Source organism: Trachurus trachurus (assembly GCF_905171665.1).
Source record: "Trachurus trachurus genome assembly, chromosome: 7".
In the NCBI taxonomy this organism is placed as follows: domain Eukaryota; kingdom Metazoa; phylum Chordata; class Actinopteri; order Carangiformes; family Carangidae; genus Trachurus; species Trachurus trachurus.
In genome coordinates this window covers 5287313-5307858 of record NC_139901.1, presented here as the reverse complement: position 1 = coordinate 5307858, position 20546 = coordinate 5287313, and the positions used below count along the sequence as shown (strand labels likewise).

General features: G+C 41.8%; 1 pseudogene across 1 annotated transcript; it reads right to left on the bottom strand.

Annotated features, from left to right (window-relative positions):
- Positions 1–1667: 1667 nt before the first annotated feature.
- Positions 1668–20264, bottom strand: LOC310988909 (targeting protein for Xklp2-like; annotated as a pseudogene). Its single transcript has 15 exons — positions 20150–20264; positions 16867–16971; positions 16004–16118; positions 15758–15868; positions 8302–8378; positions 5940–6009; positions 5523–5632; positions 4584–4597; positions 4256–4408; positions 4029–4167; positions 2900–3122; positions 2659–2754; positions 2244–2414; positions 1951–2157; positions 1668–1778 (listed from the first exon to the last, which is right to left on the bottom strand). The product of its transcript is annotated as a targeting protein for Xklp2-like (transcript).
- Positions 20265–20546: the final 282 nt, after the last annotated feature.

Here is a 20546-nt window from a genome sequence, read left to right as displayed (position 1 = left end):
TTTCCATGAACTTCCTGAACATATTACAGATGTGTGTGGTGGCAGAAAAACGAGATATTAAGACAAAGTATCATGCCGTTCAAACCCTAAGAGACAAAAACAGCAGCCAGCATACATCACTGAGAGGCACTAATTGTTATAATGATGTGAGCAGAACTAAGAATGTTATTAATGTTGTCAAGACTGGATTATCATTGCAAGCAAACTGTGCAGCGGCCCTGGACCTCAGACTCAGGTCCTGTGTCCACATGCAGTTAAATAACCTTCATTATTCCTCTCGATGCAAACACAGAGACACCTGGAGACAGGGGACTCTTCCAGGGCAGGAAGTGATGTTTTGTTGATTGTGGACATGCACACGGCACCTGAGTGCCGAGTCATCACTTTGTGGTCATCACACATGGAGCTGCTCTGGTGCAGCTGTTCTCTCGGCTCCAAATCTAAAGCTCCTGTATGGTCTGGAGGGTCTGGTGTGGATCACAAACGATCCCGTTGTGCCTTAAGCTCTCTCAGGAATAAATCAAAATTTGACCTTTAGATGCTTTTGTAAAAACTTTGTTGTTGAATTTTACTTTCAAGTTACAGAAATTGTGCCCTTTTATGTATCCAAAGCAGTTTCTCTCACTCACTCTGTCTAACAGACACTCCAACGCCTGTTACGCATCTATTTATTCTGTGTATATTTTATTTGATAAAACGCAGACTGTCTTTTTTTATATATATTTGCAACATTGCTGCCTTCTAACCATGGTCATATTGGGATCAGAGCACTGTCCTTCTGTACATTGCTGTCAATCAGCAAAGTAACACTTGTCATTTGATGTTACACGCTATTTTGCTGTTGTTTTTTTGAGCCCAACTTTAATAAAACAGTGAGCGAACCCAACTGAAGTGAGTCTGAAGTGAATGAAGGGTTAACACTGGGGTAATGGAACAACTAAGAACATACTGGAGATGAGATTCATATATTCAGGCACTAGTTCAGTGCTTAAGAAAGGTTTTTTTAGCAGCCCCTGTGCACACAAACACACAGAGCTCCTGGTGGGCGAGCAAGTCGGAATCTCCTGCAGACAATGTACCACTATACAGGACCACCTCACAAAAAGGCCACAGAAACTCCACACCTTAAAAGGGATAGTTCAACATTTTGGCAAATTGGCCCATTGCCATAGTCCCACTCTACCGCCTGAGCCACTGCCGCCCCTATAGTCTTAGCAGTAGGTTTGTTACCTTAAATTGTCAGTACAAGCCATTTTTAGAACGGCGGAGCAGAGCTGCAACTGCTCAGCAAATACACAATCCAACAACTCCAAAATGCAAGTTGTGACCTGCACATTCACCACGCTAACGGAATGTTACGAGACGGAGTTGTTTTCGAGTTTGATGAGTGAAACCAAGAAATTCCATGAGCCTCCGTAGCGTAGCTCTGAGCAACTCACGGCTCTGCTCCGCCATTCTAAAAATAGCTTGCACCAACAAGAGGAAATGAACCTACTCCTTCACATAAGAAAAAAATCCATGACGACGACAGCTGCCATTTGATAACTTTATTGAGCTTTAGAAAATAAAATACACAGGTTTATATTATTATTATTATATTACATTTTCCCCAAACGTCTGGAGTAGAAAAAGATGCAAATTTTGAACAGAGAAGCGAAGGAGGCTTATCACAGGCGGAAGCGATCAGAGAAGTTTGGTGAGTGGGGTATGGTGAGGGGAACTTCACTCTTCTTCACTGTAACAGTCCTATAGTGTCTGCCGGGCTGAGCCTTGTGGACCTGCAGAGAGTAAAGACAAACTGTGAGACAGACTGGAGCTGCAGGCACAGGTTGCTGACCACAAGACTGCAGTGTATATACCAGCCTGGTGTTGCATGTGGTCTTTGTTGTTATGGGATATAAACCTCATGATAATCAGTATGATAATCAGTTAATACTGATTAAGACAAACCTTGTCTTGCCGTAGCCTGGCGATCTCATCCTTCTTCCTCTGCTCCTCCTCTTGTCTTTGCTGCTCCTCCATGAGCGCCCTGAGCGCCTCCTTCTCGCTGGCCACTCGCTCGTACTCCTGCCGCTCCCGGGAGCGGCGCGCCCGGGAGCGGCGCGCCCGGGAGCGGCGCTCCGTTGACAGAAGAGGCTGAGCCTTGAACTGTGGAACCTGGAGAGAGTTCAGAGGACAGTGGTTTACACTACTGTGTCTTTATTGTTTGGATGTGTGAGGACACTGGGGAAGTGTGACAGCACCTCTTCGTTCTGCTTCTCCAGCCTCTTCTCCTTCAGTGCCCTCCTCCCTCGCTCCCTCTCTTCAAAGGAGAAGGGACAGACCTCCACGTGGTGGGTCTCTGGGAGCCGGGGCTGGAAGGGGAGGCCGAAGTGAGGCACCGGAAGGGCCTTCACTGGTGACGGACGCTTTTCCTGCCAAGAGACACCAGGTTTAGTCCTTTCCATGGGAATGGCAGGGATGGAGGGATTTGGGTACCATTGGTGCTGTAACTTATCATCCTGACAGTTTGGTTTGATCTATATCTAAAAACACTCAGGCATAAATAGAAAATATAAATGTTTTTGATTTGAGAAGCTTGGATCTGAATATTCTCAATTTTAACTTCAAAAGTGACTTGACGATAAATTAATTGATGACAAAAGAACATGCCCTTACTTCCTCGACCTTGCGCTCCACACGGACTCTGTTCTTCAGGGCAAAAGCTGGAGACTCTGGTATAGTTATTTGTAAAACTTTCTTCTCCGGCAATCCCTGTTGATCAGAGGAAATCCTGTTTACTACACCTGGTTATTGAACAAACCTTAAAAGCCTTGTGTTTCCTCTGAATAATCACAGCCAGCCAAGTGTAAACTTCAGCGCTTGGCTCTGAACTGTTGGCAGCAAGGCTTCAACTCACCACAACTCCCTCCAGGATCTTTTTGGGCAGAGGCTGCGGCTTGAATGTGTGGGGCTTCTCTTCGTCGTCCTGAGGCTTCTTGGTTGCCCGTCTCTCCTGGAGCCTCTTCTCTACCTGCAGCTCAAACCCTGTGGGTACTGTGGACTCCTTCACTGCGGGCTTCTTTAAATCCTCTGGCTGCTCCAGGATTTTCTTGTTGAGCTCCTGGGCCTTGAACCTGAACCTGTGATCAGAACACAACAGTCAGGAGTCTGTGCAGACAGGAGGAACACTCAAGGCCGAAGTAAACGTTTCTAGCAAAAGAAACAAAAAGGCAGCCACTGACATACGCTTATGTTCATTGGTCATTATTTACTTTTAAATGCATTCACCTTAATTTTCCCTCATATTTAAACAATACAGCCTTAGACATACAGATCACCTCTTTTTCCGTACTCCTAGAATATCTAAAGAATCTGGTCGTCGTTCATTTTATTTCAAAGCTCCATCTCCTATGCCAGCTTAGGTCTATTACTTCTCTTTATGGTTTCAAAACATCACTTCCAATCAATTTGCAAACTCCCTGTTCTTGTTTCTGATGTTAATTTTTTTGTCTTATTCTTATTTCTCATTTCATCATCATCATCATCATCCTTTAATTAACCAGGCAAAAAATTGCTGAGAAAAAAGTTTCTCATTTAGCAATGGCCTGGTATTTCCCTGTTCATATCTCTGTTGCATTTTGCGGAAGGACCCCTCGAAAATGAGATCCTGAATAAATAAATCGACCTTTTCAGCTTTTGGAGCTCCAATGGATTTATGATACATTTTAACACATGCCCTATCAATGGGAGGACAGAGTCTTAGTAGAGGAAATTATTTTCCATTCATTTGGCCACAAATATCTGCATCTGCTGTTATTTACAAAATTTTAATAATATAGATTGTGCTGAAACAAACCTGCAGTTCAGCTGTGTAACTCCAAGGAAACTGCTCCTCAGGGATGGGTTAAATGCAGAGAAAGAATTCCACTGTACTAGCTGTATATGTGACACAATAAAGTACCTTTACCTTTAACTGGGTAAAATGCCTGTATTCTACATGTGTTTATGTTGTTATGTCTCTTTGAAGCTGACTAAAGGCTACTTACTTCTGAAGGTTCTCCACCTCTTCAGCCTCCAGTTCAGCGCTGCTCTTGGTCGCAGTGGGTCGGCTCCTCTGGCGGGTCATCAGGTTTGGAGAGTGAGGCATGGTGAGCTTCAGGTGCTCTCCCTTCACTGCGGTCGGCCCTAGAACCAGTTTAACATGTTAATCATTAGATGCTATGGCAAAAAAAAAAATACACCAACTGAACACTGATGAAGCAAAGAGAACCACCTCTCTCCTGACTCTTGCGGGCTGCGCAGATGGTAGCGGTCCGGGGTTCGATTCTGAAACTGTACTATCTTGCTGAGCCATGGGCACGTAGGCGCCAGACTCTGTCTTCTTCTTGCCCGTGGACAGGTTGAAGGGTTTGGGGACTGTGGCGCTCTATTGGTCTTTGCCTAAAAACAAAAACAAGTGAGGGGTGCACTGACAGCTGTATGTAAATTTACAGAAGGCTGTTCAAATGTGTCACTATTGTGTGGCATTTTAATTTAATACAGCAAACGGAGTTTCATGGTTTCAAGAAAATGTCCAAGTTGTCAGAATAAGAAGCGCTTACCTGAGAGGCACTGTCTGCGAAGCATCATGCGGGACGCACTGGATGAAGCGCTCGCTGGTGGTATGGTACAATGGTACAACGGTCAAACAATAAACAGACCAAACAGCTTATAGAGGGTACGCACGTGACGTCACGGTACTAGGTAGTCGCTGCGGTTACGCCCACTGAGTGGAAGAGCCGCCAAAATTTTAAATCTTTGAGACGAAGCATGCTTGACCTACCAAACCTCAAAAGTCACTCGAACAGTATTTTTTTTTCTGATTCAGGTGTCATAGTGATGATGGTTAGACGGATGAATTAGTCCAACACATCCTAAATGTTTGACATGTCAGAGGTTTTCAACATAGAAGTGAGGTGTCAGTTTAACTGCCATAAATATAATTTATGATGATGTCATTTTATGTTTTGTATAATATTTTATTTAACACCGTTTATTTTTATGCAGATTTAATAAGAAGTTTTTTGTCGCATGGTGCACTCATTCCCTCAGGGCTGCAGCCAGCGAGGCATTTTAATTTCCTTATACTGTGTTGTATGTGTCTGTATATGTGTGAAACATGTTTAATTGTGTTGTGTGTTAACAGTTTGACGGTGGTGGTTGTAATAGTCAGGATGAGCATTTCTGTCACCCTGCTGATGACCGCGGTCACACGCTGTGTGTACAGAAGTAATTAAAAACACAGCGTAAACAATGTGACTGTATTTACATGTAGATAGCCGACTGTAGGAGGGAGGGCAGAGACCAGTGGTTAGTTTCTGATTCTGTTTAAATCTAAATGGCCAATTGAGGGAGGTTTGTTTTGCCACTCGGTCTGAATGAAAGGGGCGTGTCCCAGGGGAAGTGACGTAACGCGTACCCTCTATTATCCTACATGTACACAAATCCATTCAGTAGTGTTGTTGCATTCCCACAAAGTGAGGACAGTTGGATCTACTCACTTCCAGCCAGAGCAGCTTTGTCGCTGGCCTCATTCTTCTTGCGATGCAGAGCCACTTCGTTCTGGAGCTTCTTGATGCGCTCCAGCTCCAGCTCCTCAGAGCTAAGCTGCCTGTCATCAGCCCAAAAGAAATAAAAATCTATTTTAGATCTCACTTCTCGCCATTGAGTACTTGGAGTCCAGAAGCTAACTGGTCCTTCCACTGTTACTTTCATTTCTTAGTGGAACAGAAAAGTTCCAAGTTTAGAGCAGAAATACACCGTATGAACCTACGATGGGGAAATTAACAGTGTCGCAGCAGCAAGACAGTGAAAGGAATATAGAGCAAAGACAAGAAATAAAAAGCAATGAAGAAAGAGATGCAATATTTGAAGAGGCTGACGAACAGTTTCACAAGTGGTACTAGCAGTAGTCTTACCCCTGTGGGTGCAGCTGGCACACTCCTGCTGCCCGACTTCGAAGACTCAGCAGGGTCCTCCACAGGACTCCTGGAACAAAACAAGTGCAGTGAAAAGCTGTTGCACAGTGATGAAGTCTTGTTGCTATTCTCAGTTCAGAGAAGGCGCCACCAGTGCAGGGCAGGAGGACATCTTGATGACATGACAGGGACACTTACTTTTTCTGTTTCTAGACGGTGGTGCAGCGGATGTTGGCTGAGCTGTAGAGCTGGTTACGCTTTTACGTTTTGAGACCCTGAAAAGGAGGAAGAAACTGAGTTATAGAAAAACACGGTGACAAGTTGAGTTAACTTCTATCTCTGTAATAGTTGCATGTGCACGAACAGAAACACCTTACATCCAACACTCTTGTGTTTGGATGCAATTAAAAAAGGAATACTTCACCAAAATCGATAATTCACCAATTTTCTACTCACCGTCATGCCAAGGAACGGTTTGAGAACTTTCAGTTATCTGAAACAGGTTTTCACTATAATGGCGGCCAGTTCACTTTTGAATTGTCCAAAACAGTTCTCCAAGTCGATTTGGGTGAAGTTTCCTTAACCACATCTTGATGCAAATTAGAAATACCTGCCTTGATGTCACCACTGAGCCACAGTAAGTTTGTCTAGTATTGGATCGTCTGAAGCACATTTCAGTTTCATTTATTATAACAATTTCAAACGGGTAAAGTTTGCTTCATTGACAGGGACACTTACTTTTTCTGTTTCTCAGACGGTGGTGCAGCGGATGTTGCTGAGCTGTAGAGCTGGTTACGCTTTTACGTTTTGAGACCCTGAAAAGGAGGAAGAAAACTGAGTTATAGAAAAACACTGGTGACAAGTTGAGTTACCTTCTAATCTCCTGTAATAGTTGCATGTGCACGAACAGAACACCTTACATCCAAACTCTTTGTGTTTGGATGCAATTTAAAAAGGAATACTTCACCAAAAATCGATAATTCACCAATTTTCTACTCACCGTCATGCCAAGGAACGGTTTGAGAACTTTCAGTTATCTGGAAACAGGTTTTCATATAATGGCGGCAGTTCACTTTTGAATTGTCCAAAACAGTTCTCCAAGTCGATTTTGGGTGAAGTTTCCTTAACCACATCTTGATGCAAATTAGAATTACCTGCCTTGATGTCACCACTGAGCCACAGTAAGTTTGTCTAGTATTGGATCGTCTGAAGCACATTTCAGTTCATTTATTATAACAATTTCAAACGGGTAAAGTTTGCTTCATTGACAGGGACACTTACTTTTTCTGTTTCTTAGACGGTGGTGCAGCGGATGTTGGGTGAGCTGTAGAGCTGGTTACGCTTTTTACGTTTTGAGACCCTGAAAAGGAGGAAGAAAACTGAGTTATAGAAAAACACGGTGACAAGTTGGTTAACTTCTATCTCCTGTAATAGTTGCATGTGCACGAACAGAACACCTTACATCCAAACTCTTTGTGTTTGGATGCAATTTAAAAAAGGAATACTTCACACCAAAATCGATAATTCACAATTTTCTACTCACCGTCATGCCAAGGAACGGTTTGAGAACTTTCAGTTATCTGGAAACAGGTTTTCATATAATGGCGGCAGTTCACTTTTGAATTGTCCAAAACAGTCTCCAAGTCGATTTTGGGTGAAGTTTCCTTAACCACATCTTGATGCAAATTAGAAATACCTGCCTTGATGTCACCACTGAGCCACAGTAAGTTTGTCTAGTATTGGATCGTCTGAAGCACATTCAGTTTCATTTATTATAACAATTTCAAACGGGTAAGTTTGCTTCATTGACAGGGACACTATACTTTTTCTGTTTCTCAGACGGTGGTGCAGCGGATGTTGGCTGAGCTGTAGAGCTGGTTACGCTTTTACGTTTGAGACCCTGTAAAGGAGGAAGAAAACTGAGTTATAGAAAAAACACGGTGACAAGTTGAGTTAACTTCTATCTCCTGTAATAGTGCATGTGCACGAACAGAACACCTTACATCCAAACTCTTTGTGTTTGGATGCAATTTAAAAAGGAATACTTCACCCAAAATCGATAATTCACCAATTTTCTACTCACCGTCATGCCAAGGAACGGTATGAGAACTTTCAGTTATCTGGAAACAGGTTTTCATATATGGCGGCAGTTCACTTTTGAATTGTCCAAAACAGTTCTCCAGTCGATTTTGGGTGAAGTTTCCTTAACCACATCTTGATGCAATTAGAAATACCTGCCTTGATGTCACCACTGAGCCACAGTAAGTTTGTCTAGTATTGGATCGTCTGAAGCACATTTCAGTTTCATTTATTATAACAATTTCAAACGGGTAAAGTTTGCTTCATTGACAGGGACACTTACTTTTTCTGTTTCTTAGACCGGTGGTGCAGCGGATGTTGGCTGAGCTGTAGAGCTGGTTACGCTTTACGTTTGAGACCCTGAAAAGGAGGAAGAAAACTGAGTTATAGAAAAACACGTGACAAGTTGAGTTAACTTCATATCTCCTGTAATAGTTGCATGTGCACGAACAGAACACTCTTTACATCCAAACTCTTTGTGTTTGGATGCAATTTAAAAAGGAATTTACTTCCACCCAAAATCGATATTCACCAATTTTCTACTCACCGTCATGCCAAGGAACGGTTTTGAGAACTTTCAGTTATCTGGAAACAGGTTTTCATATAATTGCGGCAGTTCACTTTTGAATTGTCCCAAAACAGTTCTCAATTCGATTTTGGGTGAAGTTTCCTTAACCACATCTTGATGCATATTAGAAATACCTGCCTTGATTGTCACCCACTGAGCCACAGTAAGTTTGTCTAGTATTGGATCGTCTGAAGCACATTTCAGTTTCATTTATTATAACATTTCAAACGGGTAAAAGTTTGCTTCATTGACAGGGACACTTACTTTTTCTGTTTCTCAGACGGTGGTGCAGCGGATGTTGGCTGGCTGTAGAGCTGTTACGCTTTTACGTTTTGAGACCCTGAAAAGGAGGAAGAAAACTGAGTTATAGAAAAACACGGTGACAAGTTGAGTTAACTTCTACTCTCCTGTAATAGTTGCATGTGCACGAACAGAACACCTTACATCCAAACTCTTTGTGTTTGGATGCAATTTAAAAAAGGAATACTTCACCCAAAATCGATAATTCACCAATTTTCTACTCACCGTCATGCCAAGGAACGGTTTGAGAACTTTCAGTTATCTGGAAACAGGTTTTCATATAATGGCGGCAGTTCACTTTTGAATTGTCCAAAACAGTTCTCCAAGTCGATTTTGGGTGAAGTTTCCTTAACCACATCTTGATGCAAATTAGAAATACCTGCCTTGATGTCACCACTGAGCCACAGTAAGTTTGTCTAGTATTGGATCGTCTGAAGCACATTTCAGTTTCATTTATTATAACAATTTCAAACGGGTAAAGTTTGCTTCATTGACAGGGACACTTACTTTTTCTGTTTCTCAGACGGTGGTGCAGCGGATGTTGGCTGAGCTGTAGAGCTGGTTACGCTTTTACGTTTTGAGACCCTGAAAAGGAGGAAGAAAACTGAGTTATAGAACAAACACGGTAGACAAGTTGAGTTAACTTCTATCTCCTGTAATAGTTGCATGTGCACAGAACAGAACACCTTACATCCAAACTCTTTGTGTTTGGATGCAATTTAAAAAAAGGAATACTTCTCCCAAAATCGATAATTCCACCAATTTTCTACTCACCGTCATGCCAGGAACGGTTTGAGAACTTCAGTTATCTGGAAACAGGTTTTCATATAATGGCGGCAGTTCACTTTTGAATTGTCCCAAAACAGTTCTCCAAGTCGATTTTGGTGAGTTTCCTTAACCACATCTTGATGCAAATTAGAAATACCTGCATTGATGTCACCACTGAGCCACAGTAAGTTTGTCTAGTATTGGATCGTCTGAAGCACATTTCAGTTTCATTTATTATAACAATTCAAACGGTAAAAGTTTGCTTCATTGACAGGGACACTTACTTTTTCTGTTTCTTAGACGGTGGTGCAGCGGATGTTGGCTGAGCTGTAGAGCTGGTTACGCTTTTACGTTTTGAGACCCTGAAAAGGAGGAAGAAAACTGAGTTATAGAAAAACACGTGACAAGTTGAGTTTAACTTCTATCTCCTGTAATAGTTGCATGTGCACGAACAGAACACCTTACATCCAAACTCTTTGTGTTTGGATGCAATTTAAAAAAGGAATACTTCACCCAAAATCGAGAATTCACCAATTTTCTACTCACCGTCATGCCAAGGAACGGTTTGAGAACTTTCAGTTATCTGGAAACAGGTTTGCATATAATGGCGGCAGTTCACTTTTGAATTGTCCAAAACAGTTCTCCAAGTCGATTTTGGGTGAGTTCCTTAACCACATCTTGATGCAAATTAGAAATACCTGCCTTGATGTCACCACTGAGCCACAGTAAGTTTGTCTAGTATTGGATCGTCTGAAGCACATTTCAGTTTCATTTATTATAACAATTTCAAACGGGTAAAGTTTGCTCATTGACAGGGACACTTACTTTTTCTGTTTCTCAGACGGTGGTGCAGCGGATGTTGGCTGAGCTGTAGAGCTGGTTACGCTTTTACGTTTTGAGACCCTGAAAGGAGGAAGAAAACTGAGTTATAGAAAAACACGGTGACAAGTTGAGTTAACTTCTATCTCCTGTAATAGTTGCATGAGCACGAACAGAACACCTTACATCCAAACTCTTTGTGTTTGGGATGCAATTTAAAAAAGGAATACTTCACCCAAAATCGATAATTCACCAATTTTCTACTCACCGTCATGCCAAGGAACGGTTTGAGAACTTTCAGTTATCTGGAAACATGTTTTCATATAATGGCGGCAGTTCACTTTTGAATTGTCCAAAACAGTTCTCCAAGTCGATTTTGGGTGAAGTTTCCTTAACCACATCTTGATGCAAATTAGAAATACCTGCCTTGATGTCACCACTGAGCCACAGTAAGTTTGTCTAGTATTGGATCGTCTGAAGCACATTTCAGTTTCATTTATTATAACAATTTCAAACGGGTAAAGTTTGCTTCATTGACAGGGACACTTACTTTTTCTGTTTCTCAGACGGTGGTGCAGCGGATGTTGGCTGAGCCTGTAGAGCTGGTTACGCTTTTACGTTTTGAGACCCCTGAAAAGGAGGAAGAAAACGAGTTATAGAAAAACACGGTGACAAGTTGAGTTAACTTCTATCTCCTGTAATAGTTGCATGTGCACGAACAGAACACCTTACATCCAAACTCTTTGTGTTTGGATGCAATTTAAAAAAGGAATACTTCACCAAAATCGATAATTCACCAATTTTCTACTCACCGTCATGCCAAGGAACGGTTTGAGAACTTTCAGTTATCTGGAACAGGTTTCATATAATGGCGGCAGTTCACTTTTGAATTGTCCAAAACAGTTCTCCAAGTCGATTTGGGTGAAGTTTCCTTAACCACATCTTGATGCAAATTAGAAATACCTGCCTTGATGTCACACTGAGCCACAGTAAGTTTGTCTAGTATTGGATCGTCTGAAGCACATTTCAGTTTCATTTATTATAACAATTTCAAACGGGTAAAGTTTGCTTCATTGACAGGACACTTACTTTTTCTGTTTCTCAGACGGTGGTGCAGCGGATGTTGGCTGAGCTGTAGAGCTGGTTACGCTTTTACGTTTTGAGACCCTGAAAAGGGAGGAAGAAAACTGAGTTATAGAAAAACACGGTGACAAGTTGAGTTAACTTCTATCTCCTGTAATAGTTGCATGTGCACGAACAGAACACCTTACATCCAAACTCTTTGTGTTTGGATGCAATTTAAAAAAGGAATACTTCACCCAAAATCGATAATTCACCAATTTTCTACTCACCGTCATGCCAAGGAACGGTTTGAGAACTTTCAGTTATCTGGAAACAGGTTTTCATATAATGGCGGCAGTTCACTTTTGAATTGTCCAAAACAGTTCTCCAAGTCGATTTTGGGTGAAGTTTCCTTAACACATCTTGATGCAAATTAGAAATACCTGCCTTGATGTCACCACTGAGCCACAGTAAGTTTGTCTAGTATTGGATCGTCTGAAGCACATTTCAGTTTCATTTATTATAACAATTTCAACGGGTAAAGTTTGCTTCATTGACAGGGACACTTACTTTTTCTGTTTCTTAGACGGTGGTTGCAGCGGATGTTGGCTGAGCTGTAGAGCTGGTTACGCTTTTACGTTTTGAGACCCTGAAAAGGAGGAAGAAAACTGAGTTATAGAAAAACACGGTGACAAGTTGAGTAACTTCTATCTCCTGTAATAGTTGCATGTGCACGAACAGAACACCTTACATCCAAACTCTTTGTGTTTGGATGCAATTTAAAAAAGGAATACTTCACCAAAATCGATAATTCACCAATTTTCTACTCACCGTCATGCCAAGAACGGTTTGAGAACTTTCAGTTATCTGGAAACAGGTTTTCATATAATGGCGGCAGTTCACTTTTTGAATTGTCCAAAACAGTTCTCCAAGTCGATTTTGGGTGAAGTTTCCTTAACCACATCTTGATGCAAATTAGAAATACCTGCCTTGATGTCACCACTGAGCCACAGTAAGTTTGTCTAGTATTGGATCGTCTGAAGCACATTTCAGTTTCATTTATTATAACAATTTCAAACGGGTAAAGTTTGCTTCATTACAGAGCTAGATAGATAAATAGATAAGCTTTATTGTCTGTCATGAGTGACAGAAATTCTCTTTGACAGGCTCATATAAAAACATTAAAACAAAAACGTTGTGCAGTCATGCTAAAAAAGGAGAAAGGGGGCTGCAGCAAAGTGTTCATTTTTTATTGTTCAGGGTGGTTATTGCAGAGGGGATGAAGGATATTTTGTAGCATATCGTTAGCCTCATAGCATAATTGCCTAAGTCATTTTTTGGCCAAATTGAGATATCTGCCTAACTTTCCTCTCCTACCACTGCTGCATCACCTTGCCTTATTGGCTATGTCCTCAACCAATCAGAAGACTTTTTAGAGTCCAAAATCACTAACTGCCTAAGTCATCTTTTTGACTTAGGCAATTTTGCCACTATATACAAAGATGGCTGATTGCACACGAAAGTTGAACATAAGTGAAGCATTAGATCTTCTGTTCGATTCATCTGGTAAACTGGTTCATTCCTTCAACTTTCTAGATAGTAAAATGTACTCTCAGGTCAATCAAGGAGATTAGGAACTGTGTGTTTAAACTTGTAATCACATTTCAGCAACAAGATATGATGTAGTGTAAGAGCTAGCTAATGCTAGCAAAACTTAATTTTAGTGTAAAGATATTGTTTTGACTAGAAATAAAATAAGTATTCTTGGTATATGGAATTAAATCATGATGATTAAAGGGATAGTTCACCCAAAATTCAAATTTCAGAGTCCTCCCTGCCTTCTCGGAGTTACGGGGGGGGGTGGGGGGGGGGGGGGTCCGCACAGCAGTTCTTTGTCCATTTGATGGTTGTGAATGGTGCTCACCTTTTCTTCGGTCCAAAAGACACACCCAAAAAACATCCAAATACCTCCATACTGCTCGTCTGTAATGTCCCTCTTGTATTGAAGAGCCGACATGAGAAATTGTTCCGCCTGTCAGTGCACAGGAAGAGCAGTGAACTGAGACACTGGGAGCTTCCACTACAAACAAGCTTAAAATATAGACTTATTTAATTTTTTTTCGGAACAATTTCTACATGTCGGGGCTTCAATACAAGAGGGAAATTACAGACGAGCAGTATGGAGGTATTTGGATGTTTTTTGGTGTGTCTTTTTGGACGAAGAAAAGTGAGCACCATTCACAACCATTATATGGACAAATACTGCTGCGCGGACCCCCCCGTAACTCCGAGACTCTGAAAATTCTCCCAGCCTTTCGTCGACATGAGGGTGAGTAGATAATGAGTGAAATTTGAATTTTGGGTGAACTATCCTTTAAGTCTTTTCATTATAAGAATGTGGCTGCATTATTTGATTTAATCATCAATCCTATTTGCATTTTCATTCTCATGATCTGCAAAATAGTGCACATAATTCAAAGATGCCTGTCAATGCTCTTTGTTTTTTTATTATGGCATAAAATATGCAGTTATGAAGAAGAAAATGAAAATCCAACTAGTATGGTTGTTGATTAATCAGTCAAATGATGCAGATGCATTCTTAAAATGAAAAAGCATTTCTGAAAATGCTTTTTAATTTAAATATTGGGACCACCAGTACTATGATGACCTCCCTCATCATTAGACAGCTGAAAAGGAGTTCACATAGCATCTAATTAAAACTTGGTTAAGGTTTGACATTTAAAATAACTAAGGTTAAAACAACTTAGTTAAAGCAGAAGTGAGTGATCCGGTCGTTTTCCGCTAATGCTGCGTTCCAGGCAGGCTTTTGAAATCGTAAATTACAGCTTCAAGTCACAACTTACGACTTTGTAGCGTTCCAGGCAACCACTCGTGTTTTTCCGACCTGTTTTACCGGTGAAAGTCACTATAACGGCCACTCGTAACTTCCGACCGGTGAACTCGTACCAGATCGAACTGGTACCACTTCACGGTCGGAAAAATACGAGTTTCCTTGAACGCACCATAACAGTCCTCGTCGCTACGTCACCACATTCACGGCGTTCCTTGCTGCACACACAGCCCTGCATGCCGTTCTCTCTCCTCATTGGATAAAAACTGTAGGATACGATAAATGTTTTCTCTTCGGCTCAGAGCAGAGCAGAGGGACTGAGAGACCCGTGTTTTCAGTCCAAACACTCTATGTAAGTGATTGCTGTCGGAAGATATAACTATTTAAGACTTATATTAACACAAATATATCACCTCACTTCTGCTTTAAGGTTAAAACAACTTTGATATTGTTCAAACAACTTTGATATTGTTCAAACAACTGAGGTACGGTTAAAACAACTTGATATTGTTCAACAACTGAGGTATGGTTAAAACAACTTAGTTAAGGTTAAAACAACTTAGGTGAGGGAAAAACAACTTAGTTAAGGTTAAAACAACTTCGTTAAGATTAAAACAACTTAGGTGAGGGTAAAACAACTTAGGCAAGGTTAAAAACAACTAGGCAAGGTTAAAAACAACTTAGGCAAGGTTAAAAACAACTTAGGTGAGGGTAAAACACTTAGTTTAAGGTTAAAACAACTTAGGTAAGGTTAAAGCAATATTGCAGAGTTTTTCGGCCTTAAAATAATGTTTCCAGACTCATTGCAATGGTAGAAAAATGGTTAATAGGATGAATGGTGCTGCCGCTGCAGCCTGAGCCGGGTCGCATCGGCTGAAACTGCACTATGTAACTTCCCTGCACGGGTAGGATCACAGCCCCCCCCCCCCTTAATTTTAATAAGGCTAAACTTTAAAACAACTTTGTTAGATTAGACTTTAAAAACGCCTTAGATAAGGTTAGACTTGGTTATTGTTATCATTATATACATTATGTACTGTAAGAGACAAATTGCCTAAGTCATGACATATTCTGCCTAAGTCACTTTTCTTTGTTATGGAGTTGATGTTGTGTCCTTATTTTTTTTTCAAACTTGTTCACAGGTCTGGTTTGAACTTGCTGTTACATTATCAAAAAAAAATACCATTGCGCTTGCTAGAAATTGTGTTTTTTCTATTTTCCCGAAATGTTCGAATATGACTTAGGCAATTATGCTATGAGGCTAACGATATATAGGATGAGCTGTGCATTAAGTCACTCAGCACATCCTTGTCCTGTGCTCACTCTCAAACATTAATCAGCTCAGACTGGCGAGCTGATTAGGAACCGTACCTGCGTGGTTGGGCAGGGGCTTTATTGATGGTCCTCCTTGATTGGCCACCTGTCTGCGTTTCAGGACCCCAGGACGTGACATTCCAGGTGGCGATGTGGAAGTGCCAGGACCTAGAACATAGATCAATCCACATTAAACAAGCGTTATCAATTGAAATGGCTGAATTTCCTTTCTCAGGACCAACTCAAATTACAGGGCAGAGAATTATGCACATAAATAAATCGCTATAATGTAAGAACACTAACCAGCATCCACATCTGTCTCGACTGTAGGACACACAGTGGCCGTTGTGGTTTATCAGGCATGTTGCTTCTTCCATTGGAGTAGCGAGGGGAGCATCTGCACCCACGGCCTGTTGGTCTGTATTGACACAGTCAACAGTTGAGTCGAGAAATATTCTAAGATGGGCATTTAAAAAAAACATACGTACTATAGGCTAGCCCGTTTTCAAAACCAGTTTCAGTTTAAGAGCTCCAAGTTTGTGGTAACAGGAACTTTAATCATGGTCATGTGAAATGCATAATACCATAACATAGCATTTCAAACAGGGTCACTAATAAAATTAAAGGAGACAAACATAGAAATTCACTCTTTGTATAATTAATAAATAGCAGTATTAAATGTATTTATAAAGCACTTTAGATCAAGTGCTGTACAAGTTGATGAAAACAGAGACAAAAAACATCAAAAACTGCAAGCAGTTCACAAGCAGAAATATACACCATACCAAGCCATACCTTAAAAACCTTAAACGGACCTGGCTGGTGTCAAGCGGATAAACAAAAACAGCCAAGTGCAATGTACTTAACACAGATCAGTTCATACAGTGGTGTAGAGTTCACGTCTAACCAAACAAGAACAATGCTTCAAAGCATCACTGCTGCAGGAATCGGTTTACATGACTTCTTTCTTATGTTATTTAATCACTCTTGTCCAGTGGCTTTTCTGACTGCATGAGGAAGCAACAAAGAGCGACCTGGTCTAAAAACAAAACACTGTCCAGGGTAAGTTTGCTGTGAGGAGTACACCCACTACGTTGAAAAGAAAAAATGCTGCTGTAGCCGGCTGTGGCACAAATAAAGAGTTGTGCGTGTTGAAGGAGACTCACCAAACCGCTTGTCGTCTATGTCTGCGCTAGCCAGCTCTCTGAGGTCCACGACGTGGGACGGGGCGTCGAACTCGTACAGCTCCGGAGTCGCTCGTAGCCATGACTCTTCCTCAGTTCACCTACAGAGAAACCAGTAAACAGGGTCAACAACCACATCCCCTGCTTAACAACCTGCATTAGTATTAGCAACCAGGCTAGGAACTAAAGCTGGGCTAACGTTAGTACAGCTAATAACTGCTTTTCGATGGGTGGTATCGCCTGTAAGTTAAAGCCTCTGGAAACCCAAATCCACCAAAGGCCTCCTAACCATGTATTTTAGGGTCTTATGTACATATTATTAAACATGTAAAAATAATTAGAAAAAAGTTTCCATCCAAATTGAAAATATTTGTCTTTTAAGGTTTTGTACAGTAGGTTTGAATTGGGCGGAGTTATCTCTGGATTTATCACGCAATAATCCTACCACCTCATAAATCGCCACGTCAGTTCTCTCACCCAGCCCCCCAGTGGCAGCGAACAAACCGTTCTGCTAACGGTCGCTCCACCACTCCTCTGAAGTCCTCACAACCAGAGCCATGTCAACCAGTGTGGCGATTAGCATTTAGCATTTATTAGCTTTCCAGCGCGACCTACCTTGTCTGTGTCTGTGTGTCAGTCTGTCTGTCTGTGTGTGTGCCCACAACTCCTCACAAACTCCTCTCTACATTGCAGCCGATACAGCCGGTTTTTGGGGGGGTGAGGGGAGGGAGGGAGGGTGTGTGTAAATTGGCGATTAGCTTTTAGCATTATTAGCTTTCCAGTGCGACCTGCCTTGTCTCTGTGTGTGTGTGTCAGTCAGCCCCTCCTGGCGCTCACACAGACATGAGTGACCGTTAAAAGCTTCTTTTTTTTTTCTGTGAGACTACGACCACAGACGGTTATGATGCTCCAAAACGAAGCTGGTAGACTAGTTAGCTGCTAAATAGCATCAATCAATCGATGCACGTCCTCCAGTGAGGACTTTTTTTTTTTTAACGGTCGCCATTGACGTGTTGCTATGACAATGGAGCTGTCAATCATAGCGTTATCTGCCACGCCCACACTGTCCTGACCAGTGGCCTCAACAGTGCCTCAATTGACCCCTTGCAGCTACGTCACAATTAGAACGTTACGCGAGAGGCGACACCATGACGGACGGCAGAAAGTGCTCAGTGATAATGTACTGTCTATGGACTGTATGGGTGCCGTCCAACAATGTGGCTCGATCACTTCACACTACAACCTTACAGCATTATCACTTATTTTAAATAGAATATCTACACACCCGTTGCAATAATCCGTTTGTTTTTTTGTTATTCACCGTAGAATATCTCAGTTTTCTGTGCTTTTTCCACTGCTAAGGAGTTAACGTCAAGTCAGTGCCACACTCCCCATACAGCAGCTGCTGCTGTCTTTGCTGCTGCTAACTACAGTTAACAGACCTGGAAAGTAAAACCTGGTCCGACCCGTGGGTGTTGAAGACCTGACCCGACGTCTGTATAATTAGTGATCATTCTCTGATTAAAGCCGGCTGAAAAAATAAAAGAAAACGGGAAGCCGTCTTCGTTGTAATCGGCGCGATCCGACGGCGGCAACTACGTTGTGACGGTGCTATGTTTACTACGAGCGTTAGCTGTTGTTAGCCACAGCATGTAGCTCAGCTAGTTAGCTTCAACTGTGTTTACATCGACTATACACTGTAGATAAACTAACTTATAATGGCATCGATAACGTGTCTGTATATCTTCACACTGGTCCTGTTGTTCATGTAACCCCGCTGCCAGTGGCCAGCCTGGTTCTTAGCTCTAAACCAGCAAGGAGTTGGTGCTTCAGACCAGTTTTAAGAACCAATAACGGTTTTTAAGCGGTGGAAAAGCAAAGAACCGGTGCTAGTCAGGCTCTGGCTCCGAACCAGCACTGGAACCAGCTCAGTGGAAAAGGAGGGGAAACCCTACAACCACGGTATGTCACAAAACTATAACGCGCCCATTCAATTACATTGACGTTCACTGTTCTTTTGCCGTCCATCATGGCGTCCGGAGCTATCGCGAGTGGAACGTGACGTCACGTGCAAGGGGTCAATAGCAAAATGAGCTGTTTTTAAACAAGGTTTTCTAATAGTTGTGAATAGTTATTGTCACTCAGACTTTTGTGGATGCTTAATGAGGCACTTGACTTTGATATAATATAAGCATTTTTACTATATATAGTCAGGTTTCCAAAGGCTTTAACAATAAACAAGGGAATTGAACCGGAAAAGCTTCACCAAGAGACATGCATTTCACGGTTAACAATGTGCATTTGTTGGGTTCATGTTACTATTCAGATAGTAAATTGCGCCACGAAATCAACTTTAGTGGTCTAACTGTAGGTTAACTGTTAGTTTACATTGCGGCTCTGCTATCGAGGCAAAAACAACTGGTTAGCTCTGCCTGACGCTAAACACAAGCGGTCGAACTTATAACATGCTTTGTTTTGCTCATTCTTAGTAACACATAATAAATATAGCAACATTCCGCGACTGCCTCGTTTACTAAAGCTGAACCCTGAAATGTATTGATTTTGCTGCTTAGAAAATATTTAGGGGAAAACTTACCGCTGCAGTGCGTTTTCAGGGCGACGCAGAAAACGAATAAACTCCGCGCGGATGTAACGTTCAGCTTTTAAGTCGTTTGAAACAGCCAATGGCTGACGTCCTGTGCGCCAGCTCGACGCTCATTGGCTCACACGCGTCAACTTCCTCTGACACGCCAGACCACGTGATCAGCCCCCACCGGTATGTAATTTTTACAGTCTGGTATGTAACAGATGTTGAAGATACAGAAGGAAGATACGGTACGACGTGAACAACGCCTTTACTGGGTCAAGATCGTTTATGATTTTGTCAAAACTGTAAAAATACAATCAAGACAGAAAAAAACAGACGTCACAACTCTCATGCTGAGAGTGAAAGCCCAAAGAATAAAACTCAGTTTTGTTTTATATAGGCTACAGTGTGGTTTCAAGATGTTATTCGAAAGTAGGTAGGGAGGGGAGCAGTTTTTTATTTCTAGTCTTACCTATGTTTCAACCTCTTACAGTAATAGCCTACCTACAGTCTGTTTCAAACGTTTCAATTGAAACGAGCCCCGGCCACCAGGGGGCCCCAAATGATCGCCAAAAAGTAAAAGAGAGAATAAACCGGGCGGGCAGCCTTGGGGGAGGAGAGGGACCCAACTGCAGTCAATATGGCGGACACGGGCGGCGCCATACATCCAATCCATACCGGAAGTCCCAAGCGGAAGTTTGTTCTTCGTGCAGTCTGGTTCACACTCCAGGACAGAAGGTGGCGGTAATGCACCAAAAGTGTAGAAGAAGGAAGAAGTCCATAAATCCACCATCTTTGGTGTAGACAGAGCGGTTCAACGAACGGTAAGAAAAATAGTTTTTTAATTATCATTCCACGAGTGTGGTATTATCTTTAGGATGTAATTCGTGCTTTTTACAAATGCGATGCGTGGAATAACTGAGTGACACGTCTCGTGAAGGTTGTTTTTTCTTGTCCGAGCTATTATCTTAGCTTAGCTTAGCTTAGCTCATACGGCAATTTTAGCAGATAATCACACCGTGCTGATATACAGTACAACAGCACGACCTCGAGTGTGATATTGCTTTTATACAAC